The 27473-nt window shown below is 37.9% G+C and overlaps 1 long non-coding RNA gene across 1 annotated transcript; it reads right to left on the reverse strand.

Moving 5' to 3' along the window:
* Positions 1 to 12125: 12125 nt before the first annotated feature.
* LOC139689593 (uncharacterized) lies at positions 12126 to 22458 on the reverse strand. Its single transcript, XR_011701337.1, has 3 exons — positions 22441 to 22458; positions 19152 to 19355; positions 12126 to 12173 (listed from the first exon to the last, which is right to left on the reverse strand). It is a non-coding gene; the product is annotated as an uncharacterized lncRNA (long non-coding RNA).
* Between the last annotated feature and the right edge of the window lie 5015 nt (positions 22459 to 27473).

Below are 27473 nucleotides of genomic sequence, written 5' to 3' on the forward strand. Positions count from 1 at the left end.
AATCAAAGCCCAGCGAAAAGCTAATGGACATGAATTCGAAACAGGCGAATTTGATATAATGGACATGGTTTTGCTGTTGAGGCATGAACCCTGACCAGTACGTTTCAAAACTTTCCGATAAACAAAGGGAAGAAAAACTTAAAAAGGTGTGGGGAGAAATGGACATGAAAGTCTTCATTAAATCATAAAGGTTAGCGGAGATAAAACCAGGGCGACATATATGGAATGAAGAACATTACAAGACAAATCATGGTTAAGAAGTTTCTGACAAAACACGAAACGCTTGATGTTAAGTGTTAATTTATATTTAAGATAAAAGATTGGAGAAATATAAGACTGAAACCACATCATCGCTGCCTGCGCAAAATTCGAAACAAATTATATTTCAATTCAACAAGGAATATTTAATCATACACAATGGCAATGTTGGGCTATGGCGTTACTGCAGAATACCTCGAATATAATTCCGCTGCAAGACTCAACTTTGATAGTTAAACGGAGAAATTCAATAGAGTTCATTAAAAACATTGAAAAAAAGCGTAATTGAAAATTAAATTCTATGAACCAAAAAGTATGAGTAGATCACTTATTTTTATTATGATTTCTGATATTCTCTCTAAAGATTAGAGAACAAGCTCAACAGTGAGGTTCCTCGAATGATTGAATTCATAAAAACAAAACGATCCCGGCGGAGAGTTAAACATTGCCATTGTTTTCCGATTGATGTGACTTAACCGATTTCTGATATCGGAAAGTAGTGGACTGATCTCATTCCTTGGTATGAGAACGGGCTATTGACATGAGTCGCCCCTTGAGAAGAACACATTTAAGGGGGCTTTAGCATTCATCAAAGAAGTCGTCTTATTTCGCTCCCAATTAATGAGTAGAGGGATGTCTTCGTGTGTAACCGCACTGAGATGTAAAGCGTAATTTGGGAATAATATCTATTACTGTACATCACGACGCGAGCGAAAAACTAGTACTTGAAATTTTGAGTAATGATGGCTCTCTGTCTTGATTTAATTTACAAAAACAAAAGTAAACGACCCCATCAGAGAAATAATCATTGCCATTTTTTCCGATTCTGGCGAATTCTGATCGCGAAAAACTGAATTGCTGTTTGTTTACTGTTTATTATTCTTTACAAATGAATTTAAGACACATAGGAAAACACTAAACTCACTCACTAGACCCACTCCTAAAATGCGCAATCTCACCACACCATCTTGAACTGATGGACAGAACAACGTCCCACTACAAATGCTTCCATTCACAAGGCAAAATGCATGAGAGCTTACATAAAACACGCTTTAGTTTTACTGATGACCTAACTTTGTCTTCGACTACTAGAGAAGAGGAAATATTAGATCGAATGAATCAAAGACTATGCGTCTGGATCGCACAGTCACTTCAAACGCTGAATTTCCAATCAGGAACATCAATTATTCTGCTCGTAAATTCTCCATAAACATAGAATATTACGACATAAATCCGCAATTATTCCCAAAATTCTTCACTTAATCTGGAATTCATTGTTTCAAGTACCCGAATATAGCCCTCTCCCAATTAAAGAACATTTCGACTTGGCGAGACAGCCAGACCCGAGTATCGAGACCTGAGAGAGTCTAAACAGTTGGATTTCAAAACAGTAGAAAGGAAATACGTGCAAGGCTATTTCTAGTTGTTTTCATTTTGTCACACTGCCAACGTTAGGGTTTACAGGACAACCCCAATGTTAGATGAACATACCTATCCCTGCCACAAAGACAACAACACCGAGAAAACTAGTGGTTACTAAAAGTAATGAGATAAATGTGACACTCACCACTGACGGTCTCCAGGGTTCCTCCATCGCACACCCTTTCCGATATTTTTTTCGAAGAGGCCTAAAATAAAATCAGCAAAATGATAATAAACTGGACAAAATACGATTCCCCATTTCTGTAAATCTAGGGAATGATCTATGTTTCTAGTAGGTAAGATAATATTCATGGTTTTTCACGTCGAATTTTTAAAATTAGAACAAACTTATAATACGCATGATCAGTTACATCTCTCTCTGCATGGCAAATGCGACCCAGCGTCCCGCCACGAGGTGGTTTCCTACCCTTAGATCGATCGTGATGGCGGGATAATATTATTCCGAAGACGACCTACAAAAGAAAACAAAAATGAGAACATTATTAGCGACAATAGCTGTACCATTTTCTTTAATTAGTACGAGGAAACGAAAATTAAATTAAATTCTACGACAAAAAAAGGAGTCGCACGAAAGTTTTTGTGAAAGTGAAAACGAAAGGAGTCGCTGGGCACGCAGCGTTAAACTTTCGCAAACAAGGCAGCGAATGGATTCCTCCCGGCGTAGAGAATTGCAGTTGAAGTATTATAAGTACAACTGTAAATGTGCCCGTGCAATACTACCAACAAGACAGCGTGTTAGGTGGGGCAAGAGGGGGGGGAGGGGAAGAGAGTAGGGGGCGCGTGGTCCACCTTGGTTGCCGTGACCGGGCGTCCCCGAACTGAAATACCACGATTAAATGGCGCACGCATGGAGGAGCGTGAAAACGGCTGATCCCGGAATGGGGGAAAAACTATGGTATTATTGATTTAATGGTATCTGAATAAGTAAATTGAAATGGAACGAACATTTCGTACCTCTTATAACGGATTGATAAATGCGTTTATAAATAAAATAAACAAACTGAAGTACGAGTTTTTTTGTACTTGTCATCTTTGGTGATCAAGGAAGTAAACATCACATGATATTCTGCCTAAACTAACACTCCCTCAATGCGGACACGGATATGCGCAATACAAAATGGAAGTAATATTTCCTTATTAATTGGACAAAGTACCTGTATGTATGCAAAGTTTCGGTTGAGCGGTAAACTTGTGAATCGAACACTAATGCTTCGGTTCGACAGACAGAGTGTATTGGGTTAATATATTTAATTCATGTACTATAGAATATAAAAAGGCAATTCGGGTATGGCAGATGATAGGAAGGGTATGGAACATCCGAATCATGTATGTCTTTTCTGATTGGATTGTAAGTGCAGCGTCTTAGATGGTCTACCAAGGGGAGCGTTAGACAAGGTGAGTAGATTCATTATCAGCCGCCAATTTCAATGCAGACGCGAGGAAAATGATAAGAGAAGCATGGACAGTGTTGGTGGAAGAAGAAATAGTTGGAATGAAACTGAACACCAACTTAGTACATTTGCGGACAATCAAGTCATAGTTAGCCAAGGGAGCCACTAGTATTTTTGAACCCGTTACAGAAACCGTGCGATAGGGTTTCAATGACCGAGAAGAAGGCGAAAGGAAGATTCTCTCGACGTAACAGGTTGAAGATAAATATCCAAATGAGGCCGTAAAAGCGGAACAGGTGGAACAAATGCACTCTTTATGCAATTATTTCAGAAGATGGGCACTCCAACTAAAGACGTCTAAAAAAGGATTACAATGTTTTAAAAAGCTTCTACAACGAGAATTAACGGGCATTTTACTTCTCTGAATGCACACCACTTCCACCAAAAATATCTGCAAATACTACGATAAGGAACTTTTATACTTAAAAACCAAAAAGTTTGAGGATACCTATTTTCAACTTTCATATATTTGAGTCGCTGCAAACTACCGAAATGTCGCTCGAAGGCAAAAATCCATTATATGCCCAGCGCATATTAAAAATTCTAAGGTTATGCCGAGAAATAATCTTGGTGGATGAATATCTGAAAACATTATAGTAACGAAAACTTTAAAAAACCAAGGAGGCCTCAATCCGTATCTTGAAGAAATCGGTGAAATGGCTTAAGCAGCGTAAAAAGCCGACATCAATCGTTAATTCCATGTTTCATTGTCTGCACTAAAAATGGTGGCCAAAATAACGCATGTTGACCACTTGTTGGTTTACGCCTACTCTTTTGCCATTGAGAAAAAATGCCGCGACGAACTGGCGAGTAGGATTAATGATAGTAATTCAATTTATTTAAAAGAATGTTAGAATGAGACGACGTTAAAATAAACGACATAGTTTCATGCGTAACACGGTGGAAATCATTTTGACGAAAGAAGACATTTTGCTTTCCCGCATAGAATTTTTTTATCACGGCCAAAGTTTCCTTACATCGTAACATAATCAGATTAAACCTTGCGTTGAATCGTAACATCATCAAGTAAACCTGAAGATGTTTTGCCGTAACGAAACCTAGGTCGTAATAAAAAAAATTCTCTACGTAATAGCAAAGTGCCTTCTTTCATGAAATTGGCCGAAAATAATACTTTTTTCTATGATGCTATTATTTCTATGACCTAGGTGCAAATAGCATATTGAAGTTTACTACGTATTCAATGCAATATTTTTCCTTGATCGATTAATATTGAACCCCGGCGCCTTACTCCTGAAGTTTAAAATTTTTAATAAATATAGACGAAATCGACCGACAGATGGTAATTGCATTTGCCAATCTTTTGAAATGGGATTAGCAATAAATATGCAATGCAATTTTATAAATTCAGTGTTGGCAATATTATATCCAGCAGCAAGGAAAACACGTATTTGATGGAGATTCAAATAATCCTAAGCTTTGTCTCTGATTTTATGTTTGCTGACGGTAAAATCAAGTTCTTTCGAGCTTAAAAGTTCACTGATATCATTTTTCGCATTTCCATGATTCAATAAGGAGTACGAGACATATTAAATATACATTTTGTTCATCGTGGATTTTTGTAGCTCTGCAAATCAGTGCAATGCGTGTTCTGCAGTCACAAAGTATTGCACGCCCGCAGTTAAAATGATGGAACGAAAATTGGAAGAGTCCTGAGGAGGAACATATATGCAATTCGTTTAAAATACGAGTATAAAGGCCTTGAGCGGCTCATTGAATTTATCTTAAAGTGCAATTCAGAATTAATGCAAGAAGTAAAGAGAGGCTGAAATTAATAAAAAACGAAGTAAACTATAATAGCGTCACATAAAGAAACATTCAGTATGACCGATGTTAAAAATATGTGCATCTGTAGATAGTATTCTCATTGATGCAGGCCTATGATTTAAGAAATGAAGATGGAATTTCAGCATGGCTAGAATATTTTTAAAATGGGATTGATAACTCCAAATGCCTCTTTGGTCTGGAAATTAGGACGAAAATAAAGCCAAATGTTTAAGGAAGCCCATTCATGGAATATTTGTCTTTGTGGAACGAAAATACGTATGGGTGGTATGGTTTTGTGATATGGAGAAACATTAATAAAATACGTTGGAAAGGAAATTAAGGAAATGAAAATTCGGTGCATCAGGGAATGAGAAGGAACTGCTGGGGTTGTTCCTAACGATAGAAAAACAAAGTGGAGGGTGTTGGGAGTTAAGGAACGCAAAAGAAAAATGTATGGTCAGAGAGACAGAAAGGGGAAACGAAAGTCAATCTATATTGCATTTGGGGAGTTAGAAGTAAAGGGAAAAAGGAATAAATTAGTTCTTGGGTGAGTCTTTTTATAGCGGAGATATTCCACATAGATGCTCAAAATTTAGTTTTACGTGTGAGGAACAGTGCATATTCTCCCCGTTTATGGTTGGTGAGTTTGCTGAAAGCCTCGGATTTAAATAGGTCTCCGCGGTAAAAAATCAAATGAGGGAGAGAGGGTTTTTGTATTCTCCGCCCCAGTACTCATAATTTTGATTTCCTATCTTCATCCTTTTTCTACTTTTCTTTCCTAATCATCTTTATGAAGTTTGCCGTAGAAACGCTGACTTGACAAACAGTGACCGTCCCACAATTCATTCACAAACCGTACCACTATGTCTACACCATTATACCTGTCAGCAGTGGTTAAAAGATGTTAGTCCTAAGTGCCAAAAATTAAAGTTAGATGATTGAATATTTTAAATAATATTTCGTAAGCCGTAAAATATTATCACGTATTAAAGAAGATATAATTTGTAAAATTAGTTTTTAAAAGCAGTAAGAAGCTCAATTTATCCTTTCCAAATTATAATCATTGTGTATTAATTTAAGTTGATAGCCATATTTTGTTATCTCAAATAAGAAAGAGAATATTAAAATGGAAGACACTTATCTTTTTTTTAAAAGCCTAGTTGGGAACTCAAATGGAAATATACAGAGGAAGTCATCTTTTTTGAGACGAGGGAAAAGCGTGCATCGTACTGAATTGTCCAATTCATGAAAATCACAGCTGAAACACGGGTGACCTCTGTAGAGAACATCGTTGAGTTAATTTCCTGAATCCGAGCAAAAAAGTAATTGAGACCTCGGCTATGTTTTCAAAATTAAAAAAAAATAATTTCATTCTCAAATTACAGTTTTCAGCTCTCGGAAATAAATAACAGAAAGCATCTGAGAATAATTATCAGTTATGACACCTTTTATGTGATGAAGAAAACATTAAGCTTTAACCGATGCCTCTGTGATACGGGTAATCACCTCGGAATAAAGCCACGTCAATCCACGACCAAAATCAGGCAAAGTTTTGAACAATTATTAGCTATGATTCAAATATGAGGTCTGTTCAAAAAGTATCGCCAATTTTGAATTTTCATAGGATAGATATATTTGATTTTTGATTTTTTGTGGCGTTATGTGGGTACTTACGTCTACACTTATGCCGAAAAGTTCGGCCATTTTGAATGTTCAGTTAATTGTTGACATCTGTTTTGCTTGGACGTGCTTTGGCTTGTCTTCGATTTTTGCCTGTTCCAAAAAATGGATCAAAGAATGTGCATCAAATTTTGTGTGAAAAACGAAATTTAGTGCACGGACAGATTTCGAATGTTGACTATGGTATTTGTAGAATCTACCTTGGGCAGAGGCAACGTTTATCGGTGGTACAAAATGTTCTCAGAAGGCCGAGAAGATGTGAACGACGAAGAGCGTGCCGGACGCCCCAGCACGTAAACGACAGACTAAAACATGAAGTGAAGGAAATAGTGTTAGCCAATCGTCGAATCACCGTTAGAGAAGTTGTTGAGGACCTAAACATATCGATTGCCATTCGATTTTTACCAATGATTTGGGCACGACACGGGTCGCCGCGGAGTTCGTACCAAAATTGCTTAATTTCGACCAAAAACAGCAACGCATTAACATTGCTAATGAGATGTTGGACTCTGTCCGAAACGACCTAAATTTGCCCCAGAGGGTCCTAACTGGTTATGAATCATTGGTTTACGGTTATGACGAGGAAATTAAAGCTTAATCATTCATATGGAAGAAGCAGTACGAGCCTGGACGGAAAAAGGCGCGCAAAGTTCGGTCAAATTTGAAGTTTTGTTTACATTTTTCTTCGATTGGGTCTTGCGGTCTTCCAAAAAATTGGCTTTTGCACCATGACAACGTCCCTGCGCACACATCGTTTCTTGTGCGCGAATTTTTAGCCAAAAACGACACAATAATGATGCCGTAGCCACCGTCCTCCCCAGACCTGAGCCCCAATGACTTTTTCTTGCTCCCGAAACTGAAGAGGCCCATGAAAGGACGACGCTACGCTACGATTGAAGAGATAAAACTGCATCGAAGGAGGAGCTGAACAAGATCACAAAAAATGATTTTTTGAAATGCTTCGAGGTTTGGTAAAACTGTTGCCATAAGTGTATAATATCTAATGGGTATTACTTTGAAGGGGACAAAATTGATTTTCATGAATAAAAAAATAATTTTTGAAAAAACAAAAAAGTTGTGTTACTTTTTGAGCAGACCTCGTATTTAATATATTCTCTTGTTCGTAAATGATCGCGTAATCAATCTCAAATGAAACGGGACTTGTGCGTAGAGTGAAGCGACTTTCGGTTGTCTTTTTAATCACAATATTCTATGACTTGTATCCTGCGTTGCCCCTTCGCGGTGGTCTCTTTCCCATATTGGTTTTACAAGCAAATAAAAATTATGAAGTAGATCTCTTAGGTTTGAGTTTTGGTTAAGTGTGACGCCTTTTCACTGTGCCATCGATACTTAAATACCTGGGTCCGGTTTATTTAGAGTTGTTACTCGTGTGGTCATACATGTCGATCAAAACAAACACACGGAAACTCGGTCTGCATTGATGGGCAGCCTTGCTTTTATAGATTTTTGCGACCCTTTAGATGTAAACTGAAACCTTGGCAAAGTTCCCACCCTTGTTGATCCTGGCAATGGAAAACTTGTTGCGATATTAGATTCTTAGAATCAGCCATCTTTATTAGTTTTTCCGCAAAAAACAAAAGACTTAGATGATTATTAATTAACCCTTCGAAAATATTTTGACTTATTTTCCAATTCACCAATGAGATTCTTCTCATCATCTACTTCTGTGTCCATTTACCTATTAAACACTGCCCACGTATTGAAACGTTTCGCCTTGTCAACACAATTTCCTTCCTAAATGAGATTTTAATTAGCTGTCCTTCCTAAAGAAAATGAATTTTCTCGTTCTTAACTTTGGATTAGTCCTTTAATCATTGATCCCTTGATATATTTATATTCATTGCCCTTGTGAATATCCTTAGCGTTCAACTACTTTTTGACCACATTCAAAACTGATTGATGCATAACAGGAATCAAATAATAAAGGAAAAGAAAGAATACTTTGTCCTGTCACTTTAATTTTTATAGAATGGAATATTAAGATAGCATTAGATTAGGAAAATTTATTAATTTATGTTAAAAATACCCCCTTTCTGTGCTAACAAATGTGAGGTATTGTATAGACGGATAAGTTCACGCCTCGAAAATTCAAGTACAAGCAGGGCACTTTGAATTATTACCTTGGCACTGGAATTACCGCTCACCCTGAACTGCCTCTGATAACGCTATGTTCAGGGCATGTCGAGCCAATCGCTCGAATTCTGGCTAAAAACCTCACAATATCCTGGAAACCACTGCTAGGGTGTGTGGTAGTGGTTGAATACACAGGAGACGAATTTTGACCCGAATATTTTTAACCCTACCGCGGATGGTCAATGTTATTCTAATCCCTTATCGTTGGTGGAAAAATTTTTTTATGAATAAACTAATTTTATTTGCATTATATCGCCTACATAACTCTAAATATGCAGTGTATAATAATGTTTTTTAATATTTAAACAGGGCCACGCACACCTACTCAATTTTCACCATTAATTCTGCGTTCATTAACCGCTGGCAATGACTGTGGAAAGTTCATCGCAAATGTTTAATCCGTAAGATTTTAGTGGATTATTGTATAACATTTCAAAGGGTTACATGATTACTTTTTGCGCCATGATATGGACAAAAGCGTACAAGGGAAGCATCATCATAGGAAGCTGCCAGTTGTAAGCTAAGAGGTACTGAGAGAGAGAGAGGACGGAATGTAATATACATTTATTACGTTAGAATGCTCTCGTAGGTAGACAGGTGGTATTTCGGAAGGTGTCACTATTTGAATTGGCAGCGGAGTAACCATGTCCAGACACGCTCATTAATATACATCGAGGCTCCTTTATTATACTTGGAATGTAATAGCAGCTTATATATTTTTTCTCAATTATATTTCCTATTTCCATTCGGGCAACGAGGCATAAAGATAACAAATTTAGTTTAAATGTTAAATAATTCTAAACACTATTAATGCTATTTATATTCATTTTTATGGGGACATAAGAAAATAGCGTATTTTAGCATTAAAATTTAAAGTATGTATTAAATAGTGTTCTAACATTGATCAAAAATTACACAAGATTTATTAATTTCCAGGCACAAGGCAATAAAGTTCAAAGATGTATCAATAAAAATGAATTACGCGGAGGTATATAAAAGAAAGTTTAGGAAAATGTGGGAGAAAGAGGGTATATGGGCTGATTCGTAGTATTTATGAGGAAGGAATCTGGTCGAAAGACTTTGTGAGATCACTTTTAGTTCCTATTCCGAAAAAGGTAAAGGCTACATCATGTGAGGACTACAAGAAAATAAGTTTGATATCCCACGCAGCTAAAGTTGTTCTCAGGATCATAAACAAAAGGACTGAGAGTAGGGTAAATGATTACTTAGGGGATGATCAGCTTGGGTTTAGGAAGGGGAGAGGTACGCGTGATGCCATTGCAGTAATGAGATTATTAATCGAGAGGAATATAGAATACAACCAGGATGTATTTGCCTGTTTTGTAGATTTCCAAAAGGTGTTACATAGAGTGAATTGGGAAAAACTAATAAGTACATTGCAAAAAATTGGAATAGATTGGAGGGAAAGGAGGCTAATCCGCAACCTGTACATGTCACAGACTGCTCAGGTGCGGGTGGGGAATGGGGAGTCTGGATTGGCAGTGTTAGGAAGAGACGTAAGGCAGGGTTGCCCATTATCACTGTTGTTGTTCAACCTGTATGCAGAGGAAATGATTAAAGAGGCATGGGAAGAACTGGAGGTAGGAATGAAAGTGGTCTGGGAATTCGTAAAATCAGTCAGGTTCACTGATGACCAAGCTTTAGTTTGTCAGTCAGCCAAGGGGTTACAAGCATTGCTGAGTGAATTGGAAATTCAGTGCGACTGGTATGGGATGAAAATCAATATTAATAAAACAAGATTATGCGATTTTCTAGAAAGAAAAAGGCTAAGCTTGACATTAATATAGGAGGGCAAAAACTAGAGCAGGTAGAACAGTTTACGTATCTCGGAAGTGTTTTGGACCCACACGGTCAAAGTAGTAGGGACGTAAGGAGAAGAATTGCGCTAGGCAAAGAGGCTTTCACAAGGAGGAGGGAGTTCATGAGAGAGACGTTGAGTAAGGATGTTAAGAAAAGACTCGTAAAAACTTTGATATGGAGCGTAGCTATGTACGGTGCGGAAACGTGGTCATTGAAGCAGGAGGATAGACGTAGATTAGAAGCTTTTGAAATGTGGGTGTGGAGAAGAATGAAGAAGGTGAAATGGACAGAGAAGAAAACAAATGAGGAATTACTTGGTATGGTGGGCGAAGAGAGGGGTTTGTTGGGAGAAATCCTATGGAAGCAGGAAAAATGGATGAAGGGCGTATTGACCGGCAGTGGGATGTTGAAGACTGTAATAGAAGGGAGAATGTTAGGCAAATGAGGAAAGTGAAGGAACAGGAAAGGGATGCCGGACGGGATGAAGGGAGGAAGAAGGAATTTAATGCTGAAGAGGGACCTGATGTAGAGTAGGATGTTGTGTTTTGCTAGGGGTCACAAATTATTTAATTAGTAATCATGTCCATCCAAAAACCTACCTTAACCGGTAGATTACCTAATAATAATAATATATAAAGGAAAGACGAAGGGGGGAAGATCTCAAATCTAAAAAAATCAATTAAGTAAACAGCATATTGTAAATATATTTTCATTAAATAATATATCAAATAAAATTAGAAAACCTAAATTCAGAGTAAAAGGTTTCCTCCTTCACCCAACGGGCAAAAGCATTATTTCTTGGCTAAAGGGGCCCGCAGGACCCTGGGGATTCCTTAAAGCCTATACCACCCACCCGCACCCAGGACCTCCGCCGTGTATGCCGTTAAATCCTGAATGAGATTTTTTTGCCGTGAGGAGTGCAATGATTTGATATGTCCACAAAAAACTTAATGCCTTAATGTAAGCTTGTGTTTTGAGCAAGTAAATTCAAACGCCATTAAAAAATAGGACTATTGAACAGGAGGACAACGTGGAAACGGAGGCAGGTACGAATTGAACCACCGAAGTCGACCGGTGGTGCCCAGCCGGTCGACAACACCAAACACCACCAACACCAACAAGAGAAAACAACGAAGAAGCATGCTGGCGTCAAACAGGACAAGGGAAGGACATAATAATCCTCTAAATTTAAATTAGGGGATGAATATTCGTAACCAAAATAACTTCCCGTAGATCATAGAAATTAAACAAAGCACATTACAAATTGTGCATCGCCTTAAGTGAACCATGCGATCGGACATTGCAAATACGTCACCCAAGTCTAAAATAAATTCGGAAATTCTTCGTTTTTCTTTCTAGCTATTTTCCCTCAGGACACAGGGGAAGACATTCATATTCTCGTAGCACAGTACACATTTAAATCAATGAACACGTAAGACAGACACTCTTTTAAACAACAAGAATGAGACAGGTGCAGTGCCAACTAACAGTTGATTCACTTAAAATATGTCCAAAATGTCCAAATATGTTCATGCTTATGGATGAATCAGATGCCAACAGTTTAATGTTCCATGAAGATTCCTGTAATCGTGTGAAGAAAATTATATGAGACAATCAGAACCTTAACCATTCGCATGATGGAAAGCCTTTCCCATCGTTGAAGATCTGGTCAGATTATGATATTGTACTAGGGAACCGTTGTAACTGATTTACCAGTGTACAATATGAAATGATTACCCAAAGGGCCATAAATACTTAGGGCTATTGCATTAAATTGTATTAAATATTAAAAAAGCAGTAGGACGAAGACCCGCCTCCTAACCGATTAAAGTGGGTTTGTCCTATGGCAGTGAAAGAATATAAAGCTGACTAGAATACGCTTAGTCATTGAAGTTTCCACTCGACACTCCACCGATCCAGCAAAACCAAGGGTTTGTCGCCGTCGCGTGAGTCGTGGACATTGATTCATTCTCACCGATGAGGCACCTAGGGCTCTCAACATATCCTCAGAATTGCTTCGTCAATTGGGAGACATTTTTAAATTATTGAGAGGTATTTTCGTCAGTCAGGCAGTCACTGTTGTCACAGATGATTAACTTAGAGAAATCAATCTTAAAAGCAACACTGCCAAATATGCAATTTTGAACCGTAACCCATGCCGTAATTTGCACTGAATGAATTCCCAGATAATTTCAAACGATTTAATCAAGTGGAGAAATCATGTGCAAATCCACGTACAAAACTTTTTATGTCGATTTCCTTTAAAAAACGAGACAAAAAGAAGTCAATTGGGATTGATTTAAAAGATGTGTCAATCATCACTTTATGGATTTTATCGAAAACGCATCTCTTGAACAACGGGACAAAGTAGAAATAAGTTCATTAGAAAATAAAAACGAGTTGAAAACTGTTAACATTCACTCGTAATCCGGACATACGAATAGCGAGATGCCCTGTATTTAAATAATAACTCCAATAACTTATTTGAATGCTCAACCGCGTAATCAGGCTTGTTTCTCCAAGCTTTCTCCAATTTCTCCAATGGCATTAGAGAAGGAAGTACGTGTTCCCGCCCCTACCTCCTCCTTCGGAAGGACTTGACCTCAAGAAAGTTCTCGCCCCCTCCAACAATCTCTGCGGAGGCACCCTTCCCCCGCCATGCATACAGTCAGTCACGCAAGCAAATGAATGCAATGCAATCAGTGGGGAATGAGAAACAATGGATGAAATGTCTCATCCAACTTTTTCCCTTTTCCAAGAACACACAGCGATGCAACAATAACTAAAAAATTAAGCTATTCATCTCGGCAGTATGCTTTTAAAAAGTGAAAGCCTCATTAGAAATGTTTAAATATAATCACATCTCTAATAACTAAAAAATTAAGCTATTCATCTCGGTAGTATGCTTTTAAAAAGTGAAAGCAACATTAAAAATGTTTAAATCTAATCACATTTCGTCTTATTCTGGGCGCGACGACCTCCACTCCAAGATGTGTTAGGGCTTCATTACTCCGAATTCTTTGATTCAGTCTAAATATAGAAATATGTACATCAACACGACAGCAGAAAATCAGTGAGGAAATACTGCTAATACTCATTTACTTCAAAACATTTACAATCAAATTTTTAACACCCTAGTGTTATTACGTAATTTCATATAACATTGCGTCATTTATCAAAGACGACACAGGCATTTTGATGCTGCATAAAATTCAACATAGGCGAAAAATATTAAATTTCAAATATGTAATAAGAAAATATTTTGTGAGATCTGAATACACTTTGTCACTGGCTTCCATATATTAACCCCTGCCCCTCATCAGAGGTACTGCTCACTCCTGGCTAAGACAATCAAATCGAGAAATTAAATAAAGAGTACAATGCAGTTTTCTGATCGGACTCAGAGGAAGTATTATTCCGTGGCACATTAGGACACGACATATCAAACTCAAATACATGTTATAGGGTACCATGCTTCGCTAGATCTACTTTTACGTGATTTAAAAATATATTAAATCAATAACTTGAATCTAAAATATGGCTTCGTATCAAATCATTTCTCTGATATAAACATGTGCTGATCACTTCACATGTTGACGCGGTTACATTCTTGTTCGCCTGCTAGTGCATTTATTATGCGCTACTATACTTTACATTTACGTACCAGTACTGGTTTTTGCATTGAAAAACCAAATATTATGCCCTATCTATACGCCGGTATTATCATCTACGCACGTAAATAAAATCAAATATTCTACCGACCATGGCATAAATTCCCATCGCAAAACAGATTTCAAAGAATAACCTTAGCTGCATTCACTGCTGCAAATGGGGGGAGACAAAGAAAAGAAGTAATGATGGGTTTCATATTTGCGTCGGATGTCTCGATGTTTTTTGTTAAGAGATGCCAAGATGTGCATCGCTGTTCAGACTTTATCCAGCCAAATCCAACCTTAAACTCTAAAATACCCATGATAAGAATAAATTGAGGTGAACATGAAGTAAAAGTCGAGCATATAAATTAGAATAGGTGCATCAACCGAGGTGAGGGGGTAGTTTGTTGCACGTAGATATTCTCGGTGGTGCGAATAATTGGATAAGATTGGTAAGAGCTTAAGAAGGGGTGAGCAGATGGAAGTAGTTTCCTCGCCATGCTCTCCTCGCCTCTTCCCTTTCTCCCTCCAGTCTTGGTCTGCCTGGAGATACTAGCTGGAACGGGGAGGGTTATTGGGTTCCCGCATGCGTTTCCTCGCTCGACTCCTTATGGTTAGCGACGGGGTCTGCTTTTTCGCTTCCTCTCGTCCCTCGCTTGCTCGTCTCCCCTCATAACCCTCCCATCGCACCTACAGTTCAGGCTACGAATTTCCCAAAGGGCCCAATTGGATTCAAGTACAGCTTGGCATAGGTTAAATTGAGACAGCGCTCTGAAAACCGAGTTTACCTAATTCCACGTGAAGTCCGCTGCATTTATCCGCTCCAATATGATGGCTGCTGCCAGCGATTTGTACATAATCCTAATTTGAAACGTATTTTTCAAGAGTCCAACAAATCTTTCGGCAGAATTGGTCGAGGTCTAGCCGCTCGGTCAGCACACGCCGCCGACCCACACCCAAAGTGCCGAGGGGAGGAGAGAGGGCCCCACCCAGCGAAAGGGGGCCGACCGCATTCTCTAGATATGACACCTAATTTAGACTATCGTGTCGAATAAGACTGGCGCCTTTTTACACGGGAATTAGATGCATCACAGAGCATGCGAGAGGAAGATGTAAAAGAGGGAGAAGGGCTTTGTCAGCTGCTAGTCATTATCAGATTTAGCTGTGGCAATTAAGGTGTGCAAATATTTAAGAAAGAAAAAATAATTATTCTTAAAATTGACAAAAGGATATTTTCTCCCGTTCACACAAATTGCAGGGAGAAAGTTGCTCTAATGATACCTTGAAGCGATTGAGACCAACGTTGCTCCGAATGGGAACGTCATATAATATTATCATCTCTTTGGCGTCTTCTTTCTTATAGAACTTAAATCTACGTATTTCTAATTTTTATCATACACTTTTAGAATGGGGGTACACTGACTAGCTATTAAATGATAACGCGTTTTCAATAATAAATTCAATATTCAATGAATAAATTCAACTCAAGTTTGTACATGCACAACCTCGCAGCAAATTACTTCACTGAAACTTGCGGATCTGAATTTATTTCGTAAGTTCAACCTAGCATTGAATCGCCTTCCAACTAATGATTCCCACCCCTCAACTCCATAAGCATTGCAATTACGCTTTTCGTTTGAACGTAGGAGTTTTTAACGAAACGGGCTGCCCGGTGTTGAACTTTCTCAATTTCCCGAATGAGGCCTTTTTCACTCGGATCCCATACGATGCATACATATTCTAAATAAGGCTTTAAAGAAGCGTGGGAACAACGTTCCTTGACCTTGGACTCACTTCTGCCAACAAAACGTCTAATAAATCCCAATTTTGAATATGCTTGCCCGCAGACTTTACGTATGGGATTCCCCCAAGTTGTCTTTTGTGATTGTGACACCTAGGTATTTCACTTCTAGGCCAACCCAATCTATTTTGAAAACAAACCCCGTTGATTTTTTAAAGACAATTACCATCGAATATTTTTTAAGGTTTACTGACAATCCCCATTTTCAACATTATTTAGTAATGCAATCTAGATTCTGTGATAGAACTAAATAATCCTCATCCCCAGATATCTCCCGATAAATCAACGTGTCTTCCGCGAACATTCTAATCTTACTTTTCACTTCGCGGTAGACTAAATAAAAGTTTGTTAACCTGAGTTATACTTTTATGTAAATATCATTTTCCGTTTTATGCTAAAGAAAAACTTAATTTGAGTAATTTGAACGGCTCCAGTCATAATTGATAAATGTCGTCCTTCGGAACAATATTATGCTCGGCATGAGAAATTCGTACCGGGAAATATTATTTTCCTTTCACTGACATATCGAGTTGCACTGTAAATTATGAATAAATGGCAACTACGGTTTGAACATATACATGAATAGATATTTTATTACCCTGAAAAACACCACTAGGGTGTCTGGCAGGGGGTGAACAGACACGAGAATAATTCTTATGTTATGAAAATCCCCTATCGTTGGTGGAAAAAATGGCATCTTAAATTGACCTGTTCTAAGCTCAATCTCACTAATTTTACTGATAAAATCTCGCACAAAGTAGAACTATGAGGGAAATAATTCGTTTTCAAAATCACTGCCAAAGACACTCCCTTTCAATTATTGCAAGAGATTTAATCTGTAATTTAACCTTCGCTCCGTTGAGTTATTCCCAGCCTAGCTCCTCTAATATTCTACATTCCCTCTAAGTTTATCATAGCAACGTTTTACATATCTAGCTCATTTGTTATAAATAGAAACATAACATTCCTTTTTGACCTTTGAATCACATTTGACCGGTACTCTATACTAACTTATTTTTTTATTTATGTTTTATTCTGATTGTCAAGTGTCGCACCAGCCTCGTATAACATTAACGTCATCTGATAAAGCTGCTCTGTCGTCAGCATTACGGATATCCCGGTAAAGCAATGTATCTGGTGTTTTAATCGGGCCCGGATTTATTAGGCTTGATATTTTTCAGCAAACGTTCCATGCCATTATGTGAGATTTCAATTTTGGGCATCGGTTGTCCGGCACGATTTGATAAGCTTTCGGAGGTTTTCTGCGAGTTATTGGTGAAGATGCTTGGAAAGAATGAATTTTATAAGTTGACCTTTCCCAAAATGCTGGTTACTCTTCCACATTTAGCATTTTTGAGCGGATTAGCCATTTAATTATTCCCTCTGACGAACGACCGAAGTCCTTTCGGATTCTTTTTCAAATTTTACGCTTACCCTTTCCTTTTGAATGCACTTACAGCATTCCGAAATTCCTTCTTGTAATTAGCACTGGATATATTTTAATCATGAGACTTAGTGATAAAGAGGTTTACTGCTGATCGCGCCATCTACGGAAAGTGATTCCACGCATCCTCAGTATTTACGTGAAGGCTATTTTTCTTAAACCCTGCAAATTGACTCTGTAGCGCGCAGTTTTGGTCCTTATAGCCCCCTTCTTTTAAACAAGTAAATTTTTCTTTTAGGTTTCTTATTTCTTACCCGATGTAGTGAAAATTTAGCATTTAACATCCTATGGTCACTAAATTCTCTGGTGACTTCAAAGGTTAAACTTTTTTCGGGTAACATCAACGTAAAAAATTCAAGAGCGACTGGAAGGTATATTTACCCGCCGTATTAAAATTATACATCCTCATTTGTTTGCTCTATTCCATATGGTATCGTTTCTATCCCAGGAAATATGTATTTTCTGGGACATATGGCTATAATGCAGAATGGTGCATTTCTGAGAGTAGTAATTTTACATCACTCCAAATTTCGAATTGGATTGAACATTAATTTAATTTTATTCTTCTTTTAGCAATCGCGGGCAGCCAATATGTAAAATTCACTCCAATACTGCCGTTATTTTTACAAATTCAGCAATGTTATTATTGAATTGAATTTTCTAAGTATGTGAGTACAGGTGCAGGTACAGGTGAGTACAAAATCTTTTAATCTCCTCTTCACCGCATCCATGGAGGGCTGTGCGTGTATTTGGTGCGCCCCGCCTAAAATGACCTCATACCAACAGTCACTACAGGATCATACTGCCAAATAATTTTTTTTTGCGCGTGAGAGGTCTCAAATGAGTATTTCACATGACCCACCTTGAACCAGGACTAATATTGTTATCTATTTCTACCTATATTTGACATTTGCCAGTTTGCGCAAATCCATTCTTAATTTCATAGGAATCTGCATAGTCTTTATGACATAATGTGACGTATTTACGCTTAAAAATGATATCCTGTTCCAAATATTATCTCGGAAATAGTTCAAAATTTTGAGTTTCTAAATTATAGACGATGAAATATAGAAAAGGTTTTTTGATAGTTGCACGCAAAGGGACCAGGAGAAACTGAAATAGTGTCCTTCCTTTCTTCTGATGATTTGGCATGAAAAACTACAAAAATTACAAAAATTGACCGTTCCGATATGAGGCGATGAACGGATGCTATGTTTGTGGCCCTGATTGCTGGATTTCAATTATAGCGGTTGGAAATATTTTGGCCAAAGGAACATTTATACATTTAGACTAAGAAGGAAGAGAAAAATTTTCCAAGTTGGTCTCTTTCTGTGATTCTGATTTTTTGATAAATTAAATTTAAAAAAATTGAAATATTAAGTAAATGTTCATTTGTATCAGATGGAGAAATAAATTTCATAAAAATACGTTGAGCAAAGTTACTACGCGTGTGAGCTCTAAAAATTAAACTTAGCGTAGTAAATTATATGCATTTTCCACGATTATTTTTCTAGTATAGCAACACGTATGTAAATAAAACAGTTGAAAAAATTTCGTAATGATATTATATAATAATTTACTGCTAAAATTTAACCCGTAATAACCTGCATTTAGTATTGAAACTGTAATAAGGGATGGCAAAACACTGTCTAAAAACTCACATGCTGAAGGGCGATGGAAGCGAATCCCTTATTTCATCTTCCTGTATTCGACGTCCTGTTGCTGAGTGATGAGCATCGACCCTAATTGTCCAAATCTAAACCTATCCCCGCTTCTTTTCTTTGCCGTGGTCCATTCTCGATTATTGTGTGTACTTGGTTCCTCCAATCTTCATTCGACATTCTGGTTGGTCCATGTCTAGCGGACTGTAATAGAGCGGATAAGAGCATGCAATAAATAAACAGGATATGAGATATACCAACGATCGAAACTCGCTCGGACGTCACAGGCTCATTGCAACGACAGCAGGACGAACCCCAACCAAACGGATCGAAGAACAAGATTCATCCCCTCAGAGCCACACACACACACGCAAGAAAAATGTACATAACATCATAGGAATACGATTAACATATTTGAACCCCTCATGGACCATGTTTGTGACCTTGAGTTCCAGAATCAAATTATGCCCTATGAGAATCTTTGCACCAAAGCAACGTAATATCAAATCAAAATAAACTCAAACTTAATACCTTAAGAGATACTGTATAGTATCCGCCGTCACTTTGTGGAAACGATTCATAATGAATAAGAAATACTTAGTTTTTCCACACAAACTTTATTTTTACGACCGGGTTTCGACGAGGATCGTCATCATCAGGTTCAGACATCAGACCTGATAATGACGATCCTCGTCGAAACCCGGTCGTAAAAATAAAGTTTGTGTGGAAAAACTAAGTATTTCTTATTCACCTTAAGAGATATTTATACTGTATTTTTCCGAAGCATTGAGTTTCCATTCTGGTAAGGTCTGATTATTTTAACTGACTGAGCAAATAACACTTGAGTGATGATGGCTTTCTAAACAAACAACAAATCTCTAACAAATATTATGTCATTGAGAGGAAAGTAAAATCAATGCAATAATACTCTTCAGAATAACTAAGGAAAGCAAAGAAAGAAAGCAAAGTAAAGATGTACTAGGTGCCTTTTAGTAGAATAGCTAAAAGTTTACGAAATTAAAATCAAATCGTGCTGTATGTCTAAATCAATGCTCGTCGCCTCAGTTTAATGGATTTTAGGTGAGAACACTGGAAAATTGTGTTGAGGAGAATGAAATGCGGGAGCGCACTACTTCTTAAGTGTTTATCAGGAGGGAAATATCAATTCAGTCGTAGTTTCACAGAAAATGAACCACCAGAAATTATTTTTCATTTATATTACCACGCTAACTATTCTATTCCTCAAAGTTTGTGCCATTTAAGTAAACAGAATGGACAGTGTGCACAATATTTCTTGATCTTTAGTTATTTTTCTTAAAAACACTGATGTCAATTTTACTGCGCGCATTATTCTAATATTGTGTCAAATGTTGATTCGTGTGCAGATGTCTTACAGAACTGTAGTATTCATGTCAGAGTCCCACGAGCGTTGCAAATGATAAAACAGTGCCTTATGTGAAAAAACAAACTGATGCTCTTCAAAATTTCACCAAAAAAATATGATGGAGGCCGTTGAATTTCTGATTTGTGATTCATCACAAAATATAAACTTTAAATGTCACCTAAAGTTGTTAAATAAGCAATTTTAGCGATCCAAAAGAATACGATACGATCAGGTGCGTTGCGTCTGCCAATCTGTCGCTATAAATCATAATACACAATGGCAAGTGACATACTAGATAGATAACGGATGCCTTACTAACTATTACTCTTCCTTTTAGGTAATAAATAAGGAATCTAAGTTGGGTTTTTATCATGTGCCGCAATCTGAGTGCGAAAATAAAATTATTGATGTGAAAGTGTAAAATTATGCGTAAATATATTTAGTTTTGAGGTGCCCATTATCAGAAACAATGTCACGACTAATGCAATTAAGTATAAACAATACTTAAAGTCTCTTCAGGATAATGTTAATATTAGAAAGCCAATGTAGGTGTTAATTTGAGTTAATGGCACAAATCTTGACAGAGGCTGAGATAGAGTCTTTTCATCTAAAAGAATATTTAACACTCTGGTCCTGGGTGTGTTAACCAGCGAATCTCATGGCTCGAGACTTTAAACATTGATTTTAAGCCAAAAAACCGATCTTATTCCTGCTCAAAAGATGAGCTGTTGAAACAAACTTAGAAGCGTATCAAAATTATTAGAGGAGCCGTGTATGGAATAACTCGCTGTATTCTGGTTAAATTACAGATTACGAATAAATTTTATGCAAACAACAGAGCGATGTTTCTTTAGCAATGACGTTGAGAATGTATCATTTAATCATAGGTACAACGGTGGAAAAGTAGGTTCACAAAGCATTACACAGAAAAAGTGCACAGAAGTTTTTGTGTCAAAAGAAGTCTGGCGTGTAATCACTCTCTGTCACTTACCCTAGCGGAGGCTTGCCGGGTGCCGTGAATGAATGAAAACTCAGAAAGTTTTCCGAAATGGTATACGCTTGAACAGCATTGACCCCTGCGACAATATACCTTGAGGTAATATTACTCCTTAAATTCATACAATTTTTATTTCGGAAAAAATAATACACCAGCGTCCGTGATTTTCATACTTTTAATAAAAGCGTTTTGCGAAGTATTCCGTAGTAAACTCCTCCACAACCTACGGAAGAATATCATAGCTTAAATATCCAGGACTGAGATTTACCAATCAAAGAATGGTGGCGTGGTAAGGGTGGCCCTAGATGGTGTCAACTGAAATATAGCACTCAACTAGGGTCAAGGAACACTTGTCTGAACATTAAACCGGTCGTTTTGAGCCATCGGACGGTGATATACACATTTTCGAAACTTCCCATCCTATTACTCTTCAAAATTTATCGCTAAATAGGAGCACACATATCCTTAAACTCGACGCCTTTGAGAACTTATAATGCAAATGGAACGAGGCGGTATATCTTGATGAATAGCAATAATTTTTACCCGCAAACGTTTTTCTGAAGAGACACTGGTCTGTAGTAATCTTAATGGCTCGATAAATAAAGTTACGTTTGTAGAATATCACTTGCCCCTACGCACGTTGTCGCACGTAATTACGACACTGATTACATTTTTAGCAGCAATGATTCTCCCGCGTAAAAAAATTGTAAGCCTACCTTTTAAAGAATCATTTTAAGGAAGAAACATTTTGATGAGAAATATGCAATATGTAACGAAGAGACGCTCAAATCTGTCCTTCCATGAAAGAGCTCAATCCGACGTGGACGTCTTTAAGACTGACCAGTATATGCATAGAAAACAAGTTTACAAAAAATCTTTTAACATAGTGCAAAAATGTCTCAACTTACAATTATTCCTTTTTGCCGAAATTATTGAAGTTCCATTCCCTAGGAATTCTAATTCCATTCCTACACTTCAAGACATCTCTCTCTCTCTCATAACATTGCGTCATTCCTCCCTTTTCAAGAAATCCTTATCCACACGCTCACACGCCGATCGCATCACTGAACTGAAATTCAAAAATAGGTTACATATTCATTATATAATTCGCCTTCAAAAGAATGCCATACCACTCATAATAAGGACATTGAACGTTAAACGCAGTTTATTTGCTGCAATAAAAACATTTATTCAGTTACGTTTTTAATCAAAATACTTGCCAGTCATTGAGCATCGGAGGGTGAAAATGCGTAATGAATTGTTTACCCGACAGCAGTCGTATGAAGAAGCTATGAGTGTTCGAAACACGGAATCCATCGTCACTAATCGAGCAATTTCCCTCAAAGAAAGAGTTTTCAACTCAGGTCTGATCCAGAGAGGGACTCATAGTAAAATAGGGCGAAATGCACTGGAGGACCTAGCACCCAGTGACCTTGACATTTTACTTGGAACGCGTACGCTCAAGCAATTTTAATCGTCACCACTTTCTTTCGACAAACGTTCACACGCGTTGGACTCCGGTTCTTTAAAGGTTAATTAATATATTAGATTATCCTTTAAATGAGTATGGAAGCAAAATACGATGATATTTGACGGGTACATCCCTTAAAAAATGTACCGGCATTCAAAAATCTCGGGCGAAAAAAACGTAAATGCAGAGGTCAGACTCTATAAATATTTAGTTTAGGTGACTTAGGAGTAGAAAATAGATTGAGAATTGGTTCCCTGGCATAAAAAGAATAAATCAACAATCTTAGCGAAGAAAATTTTCAAGGCCTTATAGCGTCGCGTACCGCAATCTCTCCGTCTTCTCGGCATTAATTATATTTTGAAACCAATCTAAATTCACTATTTCCCATTTCATTTTAAATTATGATGTAATTTAACTTTTCCCTAGCAAACATGAAACAGATCATGTACTAGCAATCGCGCGAAAAATCAGTCGACACTTGTGTGTTTCGTAATTGTTAGGGAATTGACATATCCGTCGCTTTCGCAATAATAAATATAGAATTACCTCGAACTGAAAGAATTACACTCTTTTTCACAAGTGCAGCCCAGAACATAAGGCTACCACCATTAACCATAAAAGGCGCGAATATAAGACAAGTAATCACTCACCTCCATTCCGCACGACGACACGTGATCGTCTGAACGGATTAGTTAATCGAAGAAATAGCAGGTGGCCAAAACCGTTGGATGACGTCATTTTTTCAAATTTGAAAATGTGCCATTAAGTTGAACGTTAAAAAGTAAATTGAATCTGCATAAAAAAATTCCATTAAAATTTTGGTAATGTAATTTTAAAACAAATTTCTCTTTATTAATTATGATTTTTAAAATTCAATTTTATAATTTAGTTTAGTATTTCAACTAACCGCCATAGTATGATCTATTACAGCTAGATGGCGCCAGGGGATATAGATGAAGACTTCACAAGCAATCTCAGGATGCTGATTACGACACGGCGAAGTCGCGTCATTGCACAGGGACACGTACGTGAGAAATAGCGGATCGGATCTTGGCCCTTGGTCCATCATTCGCTTCTCCCGTCAAGAATTCTTACTGTCCTCACTCCTGGTAAGAAGCGTAATTCTTTCCTCTTGAATATGTCTCGGCTACTTAATATTTGACAGAGTTTACGAACGCTCACTGAGACGATACTCCTCTGTTAAACACATAAAATCACAGAAAATTCGGAAGTCACTCTGGCGGCGCGAATCGTCGTTCTGTGGATGTTATGAAACGCTTTGATTGACCAAAGTCTGATAGACCTATGAGCACTTTATAAACACCCGCAAGGAAAATTAGAAAGGTGCTAAGGGCATGGGTGTCTTGTGAACTCGGGAGAAGGGCCACTATCCGAACCCAGGAACTCCAGGAATATACGCAGTGAAATGGAAAACATCACTCTTTCCCAAGATTAAACCAATCGTCACCAAGTAACAATGTGACTGCATCCCATGTCAGCTTTCAATCACACCACACACCTACGGTTCGAATCCGCACCGACCACTGTTATATTTTAAAAATGTAGGAACGGTTAGTCCGTGGAGAAGGCGCAATTTATAACAAAGCACTACTTGACAGACGTTCCTTCGAAAAACAAAGGAAGGACCCCCCAGACTCTTCCAGCTGCTATACGTGGAAGTGACTAAGCGGAAACTAAACATTGAATAAAGCAGGACGAAATTCTTTCCCTCTCAGCACATAGCTCGAGAATTTAACAGCTGAATATCGGCATTTTACTGACGAGATTTTAAGGAAAACTGGGCGCAGTATAATTTCGTCAAAGGCTTCATTTCCCTTTCCCTGCCAGCCTGAAATCTTTTCCACGGGACATGCAACGAACCTCCTTGAGGTGACTGCGAACACATTAATCCTTATTGTTTTTTCGTATGTTCTTGTGCGTCTAAATGTGGCTCGTTTTAGCGTCCCTGGTGTGCCCCATGTTTTTAATGCGAGGACTTTGAGTAATGCGTGTTCTATGTGGAGGGAATAAATTAATGACGCCAATTACTTAGAGCACAAAGCTGAGTTGTTTACATCAAAACGTTACCTCTTTCATTGGACTTAAAAGTCCATAAAAGACCCTAAATATTTTGTTTAGACGTTCTTTGCCCTTGTTTTTTTTACCTATTTCAGTGGCCTGAGTGATGCGAGCGAAATTATATTCTTGGAAAAGTGTCCAGCTAAGAAAGTCCCTTTCACCCAGAAGAAGGAATGTAGCCGAAAGCACAGCCCAAAAAAGGAGGAATTGAATTGGCTTGATTTTTCCGGGAATGCAGGGATACAACCATTCATTCCGAGAATACAAGGACGGGAGTTACTGTAAGTTCATTCATTCGCCATGTTCCTCAATGTTTGGTGAAGTTGTATTCCACGCACACTCTTCTCCATGCTCCAGTATAAGGGTACCCACTGTCAACATCAACCTAGTATTATTTCTGTGAATTCTAATCCGTAAAAAGTGCGCTGCCTTCTCCATTTGTATAGGGTTCACGTACTGGGCCAAAATCTTTGGTTTACGTAGGCGCTCGTGACGGGCCGACTCGATCAGATAGACTACTTTGACGGTGGAAGGCCTTCACGTCTCTCGCAAATGAAAAGACCTAATTGTGCTTCGCAAGATCTGCTATTCCTAAATCCGTGCTGGTTGTGGGTTAGTAGTTTCCCACTATCAAGAAATATCATAGTGTTAGTGACAATAATGGGTTCCAATATTTTAAAAGAGATCGATGGAAACGAAATGGGTCGGTAATTATATATGGCTACAAAGGTTATCGCGGCGGTGGTTTGAAGGATTCTGCATTATCGGGTATCACCGCGTAGTTGTTTGATGCTGACAACAGTTTCGCCGAAGTTGCATTCGGCGTATTCAGGTCGAAGATGAGGGACTCGGTTTTTTTCAGTTTCAGTTTTAAAAGGTCTTCATTTCCGTCCTTTATTCCGTCTTTATTGTTTTAATTATGTTTCAATGTATATTTTATATAAATTCTTTTAAAACTGCTTTACGGAAATAAAGACTTTTTAAAACTGAAACTGAAAAAAACTGAATCCCTCAATTTCGACCTGAAGAAGCCGAATCCAACTTCGGCGAAACTGTTGTCAGCATCAATCAACGACGCGGTGAAACCCGATAATGCAGCATCCGGGTCGGTTATTGGGTGGTTTATCCCTAACGCCGCCTTTATAGAAGGGAGTTATATTGACTAGCTTCCAGTCGCGAGGCACTGAGCCTTCTTCCATCGATTTTAGAAAAACAATATGTAAAAAAGGGGCAATGTCTTCAGCTAATTCCTTCAATATTCTAGTAGATATTTCTTCCGGACCAGGTGCTTTGTTTGCTATAACACTACGAAGCTGGTCAACTATTCCCTGCTTGATCAGTGTTATATCGCCCATGTGTTCCCCAGGTGGGTGTGGAGGATCGTTTGCTGCGTTTGTGTTTTTATTGTAGATGCCCTGGAAAACCATTTTTGTCTTAAGGTCCATAGCCAACTTGAATTTGCTCACGAAAAATGAATTTCGTTTCAATTTTCTTACGTGACCATTTATTTACTGCCGTACTCACAGTATTTTCCTTCTTTGATTTCCAATGAGTTTTGATATCAGTTTAATTTCAAATATCAGCGTCGGGAAGTTCAAATGCTCCTCCTTTTGGTGGTATCAATAGGGTGGCCAGTCTAAGTAATATTGGGCTTGTCCCGCCAAGTTTGTCCGATTCCTTTTTTCAATCGAGTAATGTCGCTGATTTTCACCCACAAAAAGGGGAAAAGATGTAACAGCAAAGCCATTACCACCACCATGAGAAGGTTCACCCACTAAAGAGGTTTTAGTGTTGTTTCTGAATACAGATTTGTTGTAGAAGCAATGCTAGTATTATCTTAGGGACGAGCGCCTACTTCGCTCACATAGTTTCTGAATACAGGCCTTTACATTTTTTCCAATTCCCAATATCGATTCCACAATTAATACCTACATGGATTTAATCTCTCCGGAAGTGGACTCAAGACTACGATTGCACTTCTCTCTCATGCCGCTAATCCGCTCAGGCGGAAATTAAGATCAAAAATATTTTTAATAGTTTTTGCTAAATTAAATAAGCAATATATGAACAATATCCTGAAATATTAATGTTTTCGGCATTGATTCAATCAATGATATTTCTATGTCAGTTTCTCATTAAGCTTGAAGACATCCCGGAACCCAGTTTACTTTCAGCTGATATATAAAATATAGTTTTTGGTTATGATGTGTCAATATACGGTTTCATTTTATTGAAGAAAGATCCTCAAAATATAATTGCATTTAAATTTAGGCTTAAATATTGTGACATAAGGTCAGTAAACTGCCAAATACCTCCATAAAGCCACATTCCCATGTGGATCAACAAAAATCTGCTTTTAAAAAGTCCGCTGAATATATGGCATCATTGCGG

This window comes from Hetaerina americana, unplaced genomic scaffold (assembly GCF_022747635.1).
Source record: "Hetaerina americana unplaced genomic scaffold, ioHetAmer1.1.p SCAF_25, whole genome shotgun sequence".
Taxonomy (NCBI): Eukaryota; Metazoa; Arthropoda; class Insecta; order Odonata; family Calopterygidae; genus Hetaerina; species Hetaerina americana.